The 12,049-nt window shown below is 43.3% G+C and overlaps 1 protein-coding gene across 2 annotated transcripts in view; it reads left to right on the forward strand.

Moving 5' to 3' along the window:
* The window catches only part of AOAH (acyloxyacyl hydrolase), a 249,021-nt gene that overhangs the window by 9,987 nt on the left and 226,985 nt on the right, over positions 1 to 12,049 (forward strand). The window contains exon 1 of one of the 2 annotated variants that reach the window (XM_040964664.1): positions 11,551 to 11,855. The exons of the other annotated variant lie outside the window; for it this stretch is intronic. The gene's annotated coding sequence lies outside the window, so the exon portion shown is untranslated. Of the gene's footprint in view, positions 1 to 11,550; positions 11,856 to 12,049 lie in introns of those variants that run through there. 2 annotated transcript variants of the gene reach the window in all.

Below are 12,049 nucleotides of genomic sequence, written 5' to 3' on the forward strand. Positions count from 1 at the left end.
TGCTATTACACAGAAGGTCAGGAAGGCCAATGACTAATGAAAAGGAAGCTGATCCCAAACCTGTGTTTGAAAACAACTCTGGAGCTCACATTATGACACTGGGCCTGATTTCTCTGCTCCAACTGCTTCCTCACAGTGTTTCTCAACCCTGGCTAAAGGACTACGTTACTGTTAACTAAAAGCAAGAAAGATTCCTTTCTTAAGGTGGTTGGTACTGCTAACATGTGAAATTGAAATGTTAGAGACACCTTAGCCTTTGATAATGCTGTCAGACATTCACTTGTTAGCAAATGTCACGTGTGGCATAAAATATATGGCAGATATGACCGTTTTTAAACGGTGGCTCATGGTATAACCAAGCCAAATACATGCTTCTTTTCCTTTTCATAATCTGATAGCTATTGAGCCCATGAATAACTAGAGTAGCATTCAAGGAGATAAATAATGCTTACTTGTGAATTCTAGAAACTGGCCTTGAGAAAGGCACTAGAAGTTGCAGAGTCATCTAGCCCTGTCTGACCTCCATGCTGGGAGCTTTGAGTACACTGCATCTGAATGAAAAGGGGAATGCGTAGATACATGGTGAGCATGGGCTCTAAGCTAAGCGGACTTCATCCTGATTAATAAAACAATGGAATCTCTTAGCACCATACTTTGCCTCTATCAGATCCCAGCCAAGCAACATATTGTAATTGCTTAGTTTACACAACATCCTTTTACTCCTGCCTTATGATAGCATCAAGCCACCAAGAAGTGTCCCAAGGAGCTGAGCAGATATTGTTAAGATGGCCTATTATCAGGCTACAGCGGGCTTCACACCTGCCTGGCCCAGCAGCCTACCCTCCTTTGCAGCCTTCTTGAGAATCCTAGACCATCCTCACTGAGCAGGCTGTAGTTCTTGAGATTACCAATGTTCTAAACCCTCAACTTTCAATAGATTAAACCAACTCTTTCTTTTACTCTCAAACTTTGTCCTCTTTATTTTCACTTGGTACCAGTGACAGAGGCTTAGTTTTTAATAATATTGGCATTAATAATTCACTTTATAGCCGTATACTTGACTAATGGCCTGTATATCAAAACTCATCACAAAATGTAGTAGCTTAAAATGATGCATACTTAAAATGATACGTATTTATCCCTTTGCACAGTTATGGAAGTTGGAAATTCAGGGCATTAGAAGAGCTGAGCTAAATGGTTGTAGCTGAGTTTCTCTTGTGAGATCTTATTCAAGATTTCATCAGGGCTGACAGTCATTTCAAGGCTCCACTGAAATGGGGGGTACCTGTCTGTCCTATGGCTCCCAGGACTGGCAAGCCGCTGCCACCTGTGGGTGGGAGCATTCCACAGCACCCCCCTCCAAAAGCTCCTTGAGTACCTTCAGAGTGCAGCAGCTCATTTCCTCCAGAGAGAAATCTTCAGCCTTTATGATCTAACCATGGAACACATGCTTCATTGTACCTGGGACATTGTTTTGATTACAAGTCAGCCCTGTTCTTTGTGGGAGGGGGAGCACCAAGCATGACTCCTAGGAGATGGGTTTATTGGATCTATGTTCCAGACCGGTCCATAGATCACCTGTAGTGCTACATTTGCAAAAACCACAAATTCCCAGATCCCATCTGCGTTTTTAGCAAGCATCCAAGATGACTGCACAATCTACCCTAAAGTTTGAGGATAATTGCTTTATTATGCTTAAACTTGTTTACATACGTAGTTTTTTTATATATACACAATAACATTGAAGTTATCACAAGTAAATTCTGGGGGTGGGTTTAGGCCTGCCCCATCCCAGCTGTTGCATCCATTTGGGAAGTGAACCGAAATAGGAAAGAGTTCTCTTTATTTCTTTGCCTGGGCCTTTCAAACAAATAAGCATTTTTAAAACACTTTCTGAATAATACATGCTACTTTTATAATTAGGATTTTAATTAAATGACTTTTAAAATATTATTATACAATCCTGTGGGACATTTTCTACTGATGTATGAGTCTCTTTTGACTTTAAGATAGAAAGTAGAGCAAGCTGCTAGAACATAGCCTCTAAGCTGGTGCTGGCTTCTGCTATATTAAGACAGAAGTTAGAATTCCATGGGTACCACCATGGAAAGTTAGTACCACCAAGGGAAGTTCATCCATCCTGGCCCTGCCATGTTCCTGTTCAAAGAACTGACAATCAGTCAGGAGGAGGCAAGCTGGCCTGGTTTTCCTTCCCTCCCTCACCTTCCCGACATACACACTTAGCTTCAACAGCAGACCATGGGTTAGAGATCAAACATTTTGGTAGAGAATTCATTGGTGCAAGTGAATGAGAATGTCCTTGTTTTAACACCTCAACTACTTTTGCTGTCCTAGTTTTCACATGTATTTACACAGCCCAATGCACTCTCCAGATCAAAGCGCTCCAGCTGATTTTAATTGGCCAAGACTACAAGCTGATCAGTGTTTTCCCCAGGGACTTGAGCTAGTCTCAGGCCCTGAGTGATTGAGTTAAGTATGAAAAATGGAATAAAGATGAAAAAAGAAGGGAACAAACAGGACATTTTCAATCACATTCCCAATGGACCAGTGTCCTAGTCGTCTCTGCCATATTATTCTCATTGTAGTATCCTGTTATCGACTCTTCGGTTGTCCGAGAAAGTGTGGGTATTCTGAGCAGAGGATGGGGTAGGCAGGTTGACAACTTCCTTCGAGTCCGCATTCAGAATCACTCATTGGGAGCATCCCCTGCCTCCACCTCTGGTCTTGTCACGTGGGCAGTGTGTTTCCCTAGGACAGCCTTGTGGTAAACACCTTTTGAATCAGATTATCTCTTTAAGACAGAACACTAAACATAGGCTATTGTTACCTCTGGGAGGCCTGTTACAAATAAATATTCTTTAACAGATGTATTTATAGGCATAAAAATAAAAACTGTTACAAATGGCAAATGCTCTTCACTGTCCATAAAGCCTTATTCATCCGACTCTTCTTGTGTGTATTAAATAGTTTGCTCCCTGGTAGTCTACACAGCTATGAGTGTAAATGTTTTATACCATGTAAAATTGACAATTCTTGATGATATCCAATACAGCATATATAGTTCAAATGATCCAGGTAATCTATGTAAGCTGATAGATAAGACATAGAATCTGTAAGTCTTGATGGTTGTATAAGTGTTGATTCCTTTATATAATATACTAACTGTGGGGAGGTTTTTTTTTTTTAAATCATGCTGTTATTTGCATTCCGTAATATTCACCCTTTGAAATGCAGTTTAGTGGTGGAATGGGTCACTTCTTGGTCTTTTGGCTTAGATCAGGTGTAGTGATGGAACTGGAACATGATCCTCAGTCATTCCAGCTCCCAGCCTACAATCAGATCGGATCCCTGCAAGGACTCTGGCCCCTCCATTGCAAAACCCAGCTCAAACCTCTGCCCTGCCATGTTCTCCACCCCAGCCTCTGCATTCCTATCCAACCAACTGGCATGCAGAGCTCTGCCTGCTGTCTTCGCTCCGGACACTCAGTCCCCCTAAGCTGTGTAAGGACAGCCTGCTAGAAGGCTGTGTTCTCTGCCATGTACCCTCATTGTATGAATGCCAGCCCTGAGCCAACTCTGTGAATTTGCTTCTCCTGAAGATATTCATTCAGAGTTCCTATCCTGTCTCCTCTCTATTCTCCCTACCCTCAACTTTCCTGACATTTAGTATATTCACAGTGGTGTACAACCAGCATCACTACTCTTAGAAAAACCAAACAACAAAAGAAAAACTCCACTCATAGCTTTGGGACTGAGTTCTTTCATCTGGCATAATGTTTTCAAGGTTTATCCAAGTTGTAACAGGTATGAGTACTTTACTACTTTTTCACGTTGAGTAATACTTTATTATGTTAGATATGCAATATTTTGATCATGTAGTTTTGATATTTTGAATTTTATTTGAAAAAGAGTGACAGAGCTCTTGCTTCCACTAGTTCACTGCCCCAGTGGCCGCAGTAGCCAGGCCTGAGCCATACCAAAGTCGGGAGTCTGGAACTCAATTCAGGCCTCTTATGTGGGTGACAGCAATCCAAGGACTTGAACCATCAAATGTGGCTTACCAAGGTCACATCAGTAGGCAGGTGAATAGCAAGTGGTCGAGCTGGGTCATGAATGAGGTGCTGTGCTATGGGAGGCCAGTGGCATCTGAAGCACTGTTCCAAGGGGTGTGCCTCATGCGTCCATTCATGTAGTCTTTAATGCAAAGCTTAATGTAAGTATAGAATTCTTCTAGGATGGGATGTCAAATCTAATAGTACACCTTGATAAAGTTTTATCAGAATCCACATGGCACTTGGTTCCATCTCCAGTCCACCATCCCATCCTCCAAGTAAAAATGGTCTTAGATCTATGAATAAGTTCTGCTATTCTAACTCCACGGGTTCACCTTTTTTCTGTTTTGAAATCATGCAGAATGTAATCTTATGCATTTGGTTTCTCTAACTCAATTTTATATTTGTGAGATTCATTCACATAGTTACACATACTGTAATTGTAATTTCTCAGTGGTATATGGCTCCCATGGTTTGGATACATGTCAAATTTATTTACCCATTGTCAACACTAACCAGCTGTACACAGGAAATTTTGAAGATGAGGCAAATGTTTGTGCAGCAATTGGAGTGCTGTTTGGGCCACCCACATTCCTTACCAGAATGCCTGATTCCATTTCAATTTCATCTCTGACTTCAATTCCAGCCTCCTGCTACTGCATAGGCTTGGAGGTAGCAGGCAGTGGCTCAGATCTCTGGGTCCCTGCCATCAACATGGGAGACCTGTATTGAGATCCAGGCTTCCAGCCTCAGCATGGCCTGGCTCTGGATTTTGCAGACAGTTGAAGAGTGAATCAACAGATGGGTCATCTTTCTCTTCTGTCTCTGTCTCTCTTTCAAATAAAAATATATATGTATTTTTTTTAATTTTAAAAAGTTTAAGATGGTAAATCTTCCATTTTATTTTCTCACCATTAAAAACCTAGGTTAAATTTAAAATAGCATGTGGCTTCAAAGGAAGTCAGTTGTCCCAGAAAATTAGAGGAGGTGGTCTCTGAGTGAACACAGAAAATCCAGCAGAGATGATGGGCAGAAGCAGCGAGCACTGTGTACTGGCCCTGCATCCACACTAGCTTAGGCCATCCCCTTGAAACCTGACCAGGGAGGTACCATTATTCTCTCTCATCTGATTTGAATCCCTTGGTTTATTTTATTCCACATGACATCTGAAATAAGAAAAAGTAGCATATGTAGGTTTTTGTAACCCATTTTATTCTTGCATAGAGATGTTGACAACTTCCAATAGTGCCTACAACACTTCAACAAATTAGCAAGCATCTTACAAATGTTTGTGAGAATGTGATTACTCATCTCTTAAGACATCAGAAAGTCTTGCTAGGTGACAATGGAATTAAAGAGGACAGCTACAGCTACCATCTACTGAATGCTTGGCTTCACTTAACAGAAAAATAAAACAGCCTTCTTTAAATCAGAAGAGAGAGAGACAGCTTACCATTGGTAACCTCTTCAGGTGTGAGCCTAGCAGAACCTCATAGGTGCCTGCCTGTCTCTTCTCAGCACAGATAGCTTCGACCTAACCACCAGCCCACTCCGGTCAGTGGCTACAGGCCTGGCCCAGCCCTGGCTGGTGTAGTCCTTCAGCAGTGGAGCAGCAGAACAAAAACCTCTCCATCTCCATCCCTCTGTCTTTCACATAAATAAATAAATCTTTGGAAAGTGAACACCATAAGGGCCTTTATCACGCTACCCTTCAGAGCAGCACCCGTAGCCACATGTTCACCAAAATGCCTAACAAACCACCACCATGTTTTCTATTGCCTTAATTTTGCCATTTCAAGAAGGTAAGGGCTGGTTTTCATTGCAAAAGGCCCACGGTCACCAGCTAGCTGACAAACCACATTCTGTTCCATCCTGGGATACTTACAGGATGGCACAGGGGAAGCAGAGGGTGCAAACACCATTGTTGTCAAAGCCTCCTTAGTAGAACCAAAAATATCATTTTACAGAATAAGCACATTTTTCTAAATTAGATAGCAGTAAAACAAGCTTATGGGAAGAATGGGGAACCTCTCAATGATTAACAATGACAGATGGGAATGTAACGGGCAAGCATTGTTCCTATCAAAACAGAGATGTCCAGTCAAGTTGCTTGTTTTGAAAGATACCGGGGGGGGGGGGTCCAGTGCAATGGCCTGGTGGCTAAATCCTCACCTTGCACACACCCGGATCTTGGTGCTGGTTCCGTGTCCTGGATGCTTTGCTTCCCATCCAGCTCCCTGCTTGTGTTCTGGGAAAGCAAAAGAGGATGGCCCAAAGCTTTAGCACCCTGCACCCACATGGGAGACCCAAAAGAAACTCCTGGCCACTGACTTTGGATCAGCTCAGCTCGGCTTGAGCCATTGCGGCCACTGGGGCAGTGAAATAGCAGATGGAAGATCCTTTTGTTTTTCTCTCTGCAAAGCTGTCTTTTCAATATAAATAAACAAAATAGAAAGGGAAAGATACCAAGGAGCAGGTATTTGGCATAGCCCCTAGGATGCCAGTTAGGAGGCTCACATCCCATGTTAGGGTGTTCTGGCTCTCATTCCCGACTCTAGCCTCTTGCCATTGCACACCCAGAAGGCAGTGATGCTGGGTCAGGGAACTGAGTTCCTGCTATCCACATGGGAGGCCTGGGTTGAGTTCCTGGTATCTGGCCCCCATCTCTGGCTATTGCCAGCGTGTACAGAATGGACCAGAGAAAGGGAGTTTTCTATTTCTCTGCCTCTTAAATAAATAAACAAACAAACAAACAAATAAAACTGTAAGATTTGTTTGTTTATTTGAAAGGCAGAATTAGAGAAAGAGACAGCTGCTGGTTATTCCTGCAATGACCATGAAAGCTGGAGCTGGGCCAGGCATAAGCCTGGAACCAGGAGCTTCACTGGGTCTCCCGCTGCTCTCCCAGGTGTGTTAGCAGAGAGCTTGATCAGAAGTGAAGCAACCAGGACACTAACTAGCACCCATATAGGACACTGGTATCTGAAGCAGTACTTAACCCACTATTCCACAACACTGATCCCTATAGCTCAATTTTTAAAAGGTTTAGATGCTGACAATCTTGTGAGTGCAAAGCAAAAGAAATTAACTCCTCATGTATTTGTTGTAGAGATGTATAGGTTTTCTTTTTTTTTTTTTAGGATTTATTAATTTATTGGAAAGTCAGATATACAGAGAGGAGGAGAGACAGAGAGGAAGATCCTCCATCTGATGATTCACTCCCCAAGTGACCGCAACGGCCGATGCTATGCCAATCTGGAGCCAGGAGCTAGGAGCTTCTTCTGGGTCTCCCACGCAGGTGCAGGGTCCCAAAGCTTTGGGCCATCCTCAACTGCTTTCCCAGGCCACAAGCAGGGAGCTAGATGGGAAGTGGAGCTGCCGGGATTAGAACTGGCGCCCATATGGGATCCTGGTGTGTTCAAGGCGAGGACTTTAGCCACTAGGCCACGCCACCTGGCCCGAGATGTATAGGTTTTCATAGGTTGCATTTAAACAGTGATGGAGCGTTAGTCTTCAAACAGATCCCAAATTTCACAGTGTCCCTTGCTTCCAAGGTCCCGTAAGAGAAGATGTTGCCAGCACAGAGGCACAACAGCTAAGCTGCCACTTAGGAAACCAGCTTCCCATGTCAGAGCACCTCTTCAAGTCCAGCCTCTTCACTTCCAATCCAGCTTCCTGCTAATGTGCCTGGAAAAGCAAAGGAAGATGGCCTAAAACTTGGGTCCCAGCCAGCTGGGAAGAACTGGATGGAGTGTCAGGCTCATGTACTCAGCCTGGCCCAGCTCTGATTTATGTAGGCATTTGGGGAGCGAATTGGGAGATGAAATAGAAGTTTTCCCTATCTCTCTTTCTCTCTCTCTCATAAATAAAATAAATACAAGGAAATAAAAAGATATTTACAACTCTCGAAATCTAGCACTTCCTTGGATCTAGAAGGTGCCTTGGAAAAGCAAAGATGTAAAAATGTTAGGACCAGTGCATGATTTAGAAAAAGGAAGAACTTTTTTCTTTTGCAATCAAAATCAAAACAAGCTGATTCTAAGAGAATGAATGTGGTGAGTTAGCATTTAATTCCACCTCAGTAATAGAGACTTACTAGAAAATAAACATGCTGCTAATTATCACAGTGACTAACTGAACCCACAGGGTGAGCAATGCTTTTACCACCAAGGCTGATGGGACAACATTGTTTTTAGGACAGCACTCAAAAGTCAAAACATAAAACTAAATACCTGTTTCTAACAGTTGATGAAAGGGATCCCTCCACTGATATTTTTGAAGATGTGAAAGGTACTGTTAGAGAATAGTCAGCCAATGGAATGACGACAAAGACATAATTCTGGGAAACTTTTAAAGAACTGCAATCCATATGGCTGAAGTTGCTTCAGTGGAGATCTTGGGGCTTAACCGTGGAAACACTGAACTCAGAACTTAATGTCTCGTACTCTATGCCTCATCTGCTGGTTCACTCCCCAAGTTTCTGCAGCAGCCAGGGTTGGGTCACGCAGAAGCCAGGACCTCCACCTGCTTCTCCCACCTGGGCCATCTCCTGCCACCTCCCAAACACATTAACAGGGAGCTGTATCAGAAGCGGAGTTTGTACTTGGACTAAGACACTCTGATATTGCCTGTGGGCATTCAAATGGTGTTATCTTTTTTAAAGAGATAGATGGATGGATAGATAGATAGATAGATAGATAGATAGATAGATAGATAGATAGATAGATAGATAGAAAGAATGATTTGACAAGGTCAGAGAGGGAGAGACAGAGACATCTTCCATCTGGTGCGAGTGAACCAACAGGTGGAAGAGCTATGTGTGTGTCTCTCTAACTCAAAAGTAATAAATGAATCTTTAAAAGAGAGACGGGGCAGGAATTTGGGCTAGAAGCTTAAACTCCAAGATAACTGTATCCAATAGCAGAATGTCTGGGTTCCTGTCCTGGCTCCACATCCTCTAAAAGCAGTAATAATAACTCAAGTCATTGGGTCCCAGATACTCAGGACACTCAGATTGAGTTCCAGACCCCTGGCTTGGAACTGGCCCAGCCCCAGCTATTGCAGGCGTTTGGAGCCATCATTCTATCCGTTAGTGGAAGGGAGCTCTCTTTGCCCCTTGCTCCCTCCCCTGTTGCCTCTTCAAGTACACAAAATAAACAAATTTAAAAGGAGAAGAAAGGAAACAATTGCTCATCTTTCTCTGAGTATATAGTGTTGTGTAATTCTCAGGAAAGGAACTGGCTTATGGGGGATGTAACATGCGCTCAGAGATCTGTCGCCAGGGATTAACAGCATCAGTTAATTGTCTTATTGTTTCTTGTTGCCTATTTGCATACACGCACGATGTCGGTTACATGTGATGTGATTTTCATTGATGGAGGAGCAGGAGCCCTTATGTTCTCCATTAGTCCTATGCCCGAATGTCTAAACCACGCCATCTCTCCGAGAATGGAGCTGCAGATTTTCCAGGCCAGAGGCTTGGTGGCAGACAGGAAGAGGTGTATTTCAGGGCTAAAATCACACGTGTAGCTTCTCTTTCAGAATCCTATCTTGGGGCCCGGCGCGGTGGCGCAATTGGTTAAAGGTCCTCACCTTGCACGCCCAGGCCTGCCTGTGGCCCGGGGAAATCAGTCGAGGACGGCCCAAAGCTTTGGGACCCTGCACCCGCGTGGGAGACCCGGAAGAGGCTCCTGGCTTCGGATTGGCATAGTATCGGCCCGTTGCGCTCACTTGGGGAGTGAATCATCGGACGGAAGATCTTCCTCTCTGTCTCTCCTCTCTGTATATCCCGCCTTTCCAATGAAAAAATAATAAAAATAAATCTTAAAAAAAAAAAAAGAATCCCATCTTGAAAAACTTACTCCTTACTGGGAGAATGCCATAGCCTGCAATGCTGGGCTACTACACAAGCTTCCTAAGCCACTTGTCAAGTTTGAATCAACCAAATTTATATGTATTGGATTCAAAATTTTCTTTTTTAAAATGTCAGATATTATTTAGGTATCTGTTTTCTTTCCTGTGACTGTCATTGATTTGTTTCAGAAACTGACAAGAAGTTGCTGTTAATTACATTTACAAATTTCATAATGAATAATAATAGATTCTTTTCCACCAGGGTGATTATCATATTTCTATACTTGTAAAAATTGAAATTCAAAGCAAAAAGCAATAGTCATTTTATATCCTCAATTATTTCATCTAGACAACGCCTGTGCATTCTAAAGAACTGTTTAGTTTTGGTTTGTTTTATTTTTATTTTTATTGGAAAGGCAGATATACACAGAGGAGGAGAAACAGAGGGGAAGATCTTCCATCCAATGGTTCACTCCCCAAGTGACCGCAACGGCTGGAGCTTAGCCAATCCGAAGCCAGGAGCTAGGAGCTTCTTCTGGGTCTCCCACGCAGGTGCAGGGTCCCAAAGCTTTGGGCCGTCCTCAACTGCTTTCCCAGGGCACAAGCAGGGAGCTAGATGGGAAGTGGAGCTGCTGGGATTAGAACCGGCACCCATATGGGATCCTGGAGTGTTCAAGGTGAGGACTTTAGCCACTAGGCCACACCGCAGGGCCCGAACTGTTTAGTTTAAAAACAAAAAACAAACAAACAAAAAACCTTAATGTTGCTGTGGCTTGCCTAATGAATTTCATTACTTGGGTTGTCTTGTAGTCTTTCTGTAGGCATCATTTATGTTCTGGCTGCTGCAATGCATTCTGTGTTGATATATGTGTCTCTTCAGCACATGTCAATGAACACATCTTGTTTTCTTCCCTGCATTTCAGTAACACATGATTGTCAATGCCTCTTGTGATTTTTTTTTAGCTTTAGGCTGCATAGAATAACATACCACCCTGCAAAACAAAGACTTGGCTCTCTGCTCTTCCTCTTGACCCTGTAGTTCTCTGTATTTATTTTTGCATGGAACATTTTTCCCATTCTTGTTAACTAATTGTATCTTTGACTTTAAAATGAGTTCTCCTGTGCACACCATAGAGTTAGATCATGTTTTTTTGTCATAAGTCTCCTCTTTGGGTGGATATCTATTTAGCACCTGATGAACTTGTCCACTCAACAAGCACTTGGTTTTGTTAGTACCTAACACCTACATTATAATGCCTCTCTACCCAGGAACATTTTTCAAAAAAAAGGAGGACATTATTTTTAGATCTAAAGTATAAAATCAGTGCCTAGTGAAGCCAGGGATGTATGCAAAGTTACTTTGAAGACAAAAAAACAAAACAACAACAACAAAAAAAAAACCTTCCTGATCAATGGCGTTTAAAAAGGCAGTAGGGTGCAGCTGTGTAATAGCAGCCCAAGGCAGTACTAGGTTTCAAGCATGGCTAAACACAGCTATCTGCTCCTGTACCTGATTGGCCTAAGATGCAAGTTGACAGATTTGTAACATCTGAGTTGATTGGAAATCCCTGGCTGCTGCCTGTTAATGAGTGCTTAAAAACCCCTGGCTTCGGCCATGCAGTGCGTTGGCTCCTGGAGTGTAGCGGGAGCTGCCATCGCCAAGTTTGGCAAGTAGACTCCTTCTAACATCCTACGCTTGCGTCCAGGGCAGTCTTTCTTGCTTTCTGCAACATGTTGTAGACCCCGGCGAGAGAGAGAGGTCCCTGGTCAGAGGCCACTGGCTATCCTGTGCTCCAGAACCCAGGTTGGTAGTCTGGGGAGGCCACTGTGAAAAGACTTTACATGATTCCAGCAGCCAGTCTTGGCTTCCTGGTTCACGGGATTTGCACTGACCGCTTGGAGGAGGAGTTGTCTGGAGACCAGTCATAGGTGAGTGTTCATCTCACCGTTTGTTTCTGCTTTGAGGACTCTCCCTAGACTCTAAGAAGGCTGGGTGTAGCACAATTTCTTAAGTTAGGCTCCTTATGAGACGTTGTTTTGGCCCATCAGGTTTGGATCCCCAGTGTTCCTGGGTTCCCAGTAGGTTTGGGTTGTTGTGGCCACTGGTGAGAGTGGCGGGTGCT

Source organism: Ochotona curzoniae, unplaced genomic scaffold, assembly GCF_017591425.1.
Source record: "Ochotona curzoniae isolate NIBS_2020 unplaced genomic scaffold, NIBS_Ocur_1.0 scaffold_3835, whole genome shotgun sequence".
NCBI classification, from domain to species: Eukaryota; Metazoa; Chordata; class Mammalia; order Lagomorpha; family Ochotonidae; genus Ochotona; species Ochotona curzoniae.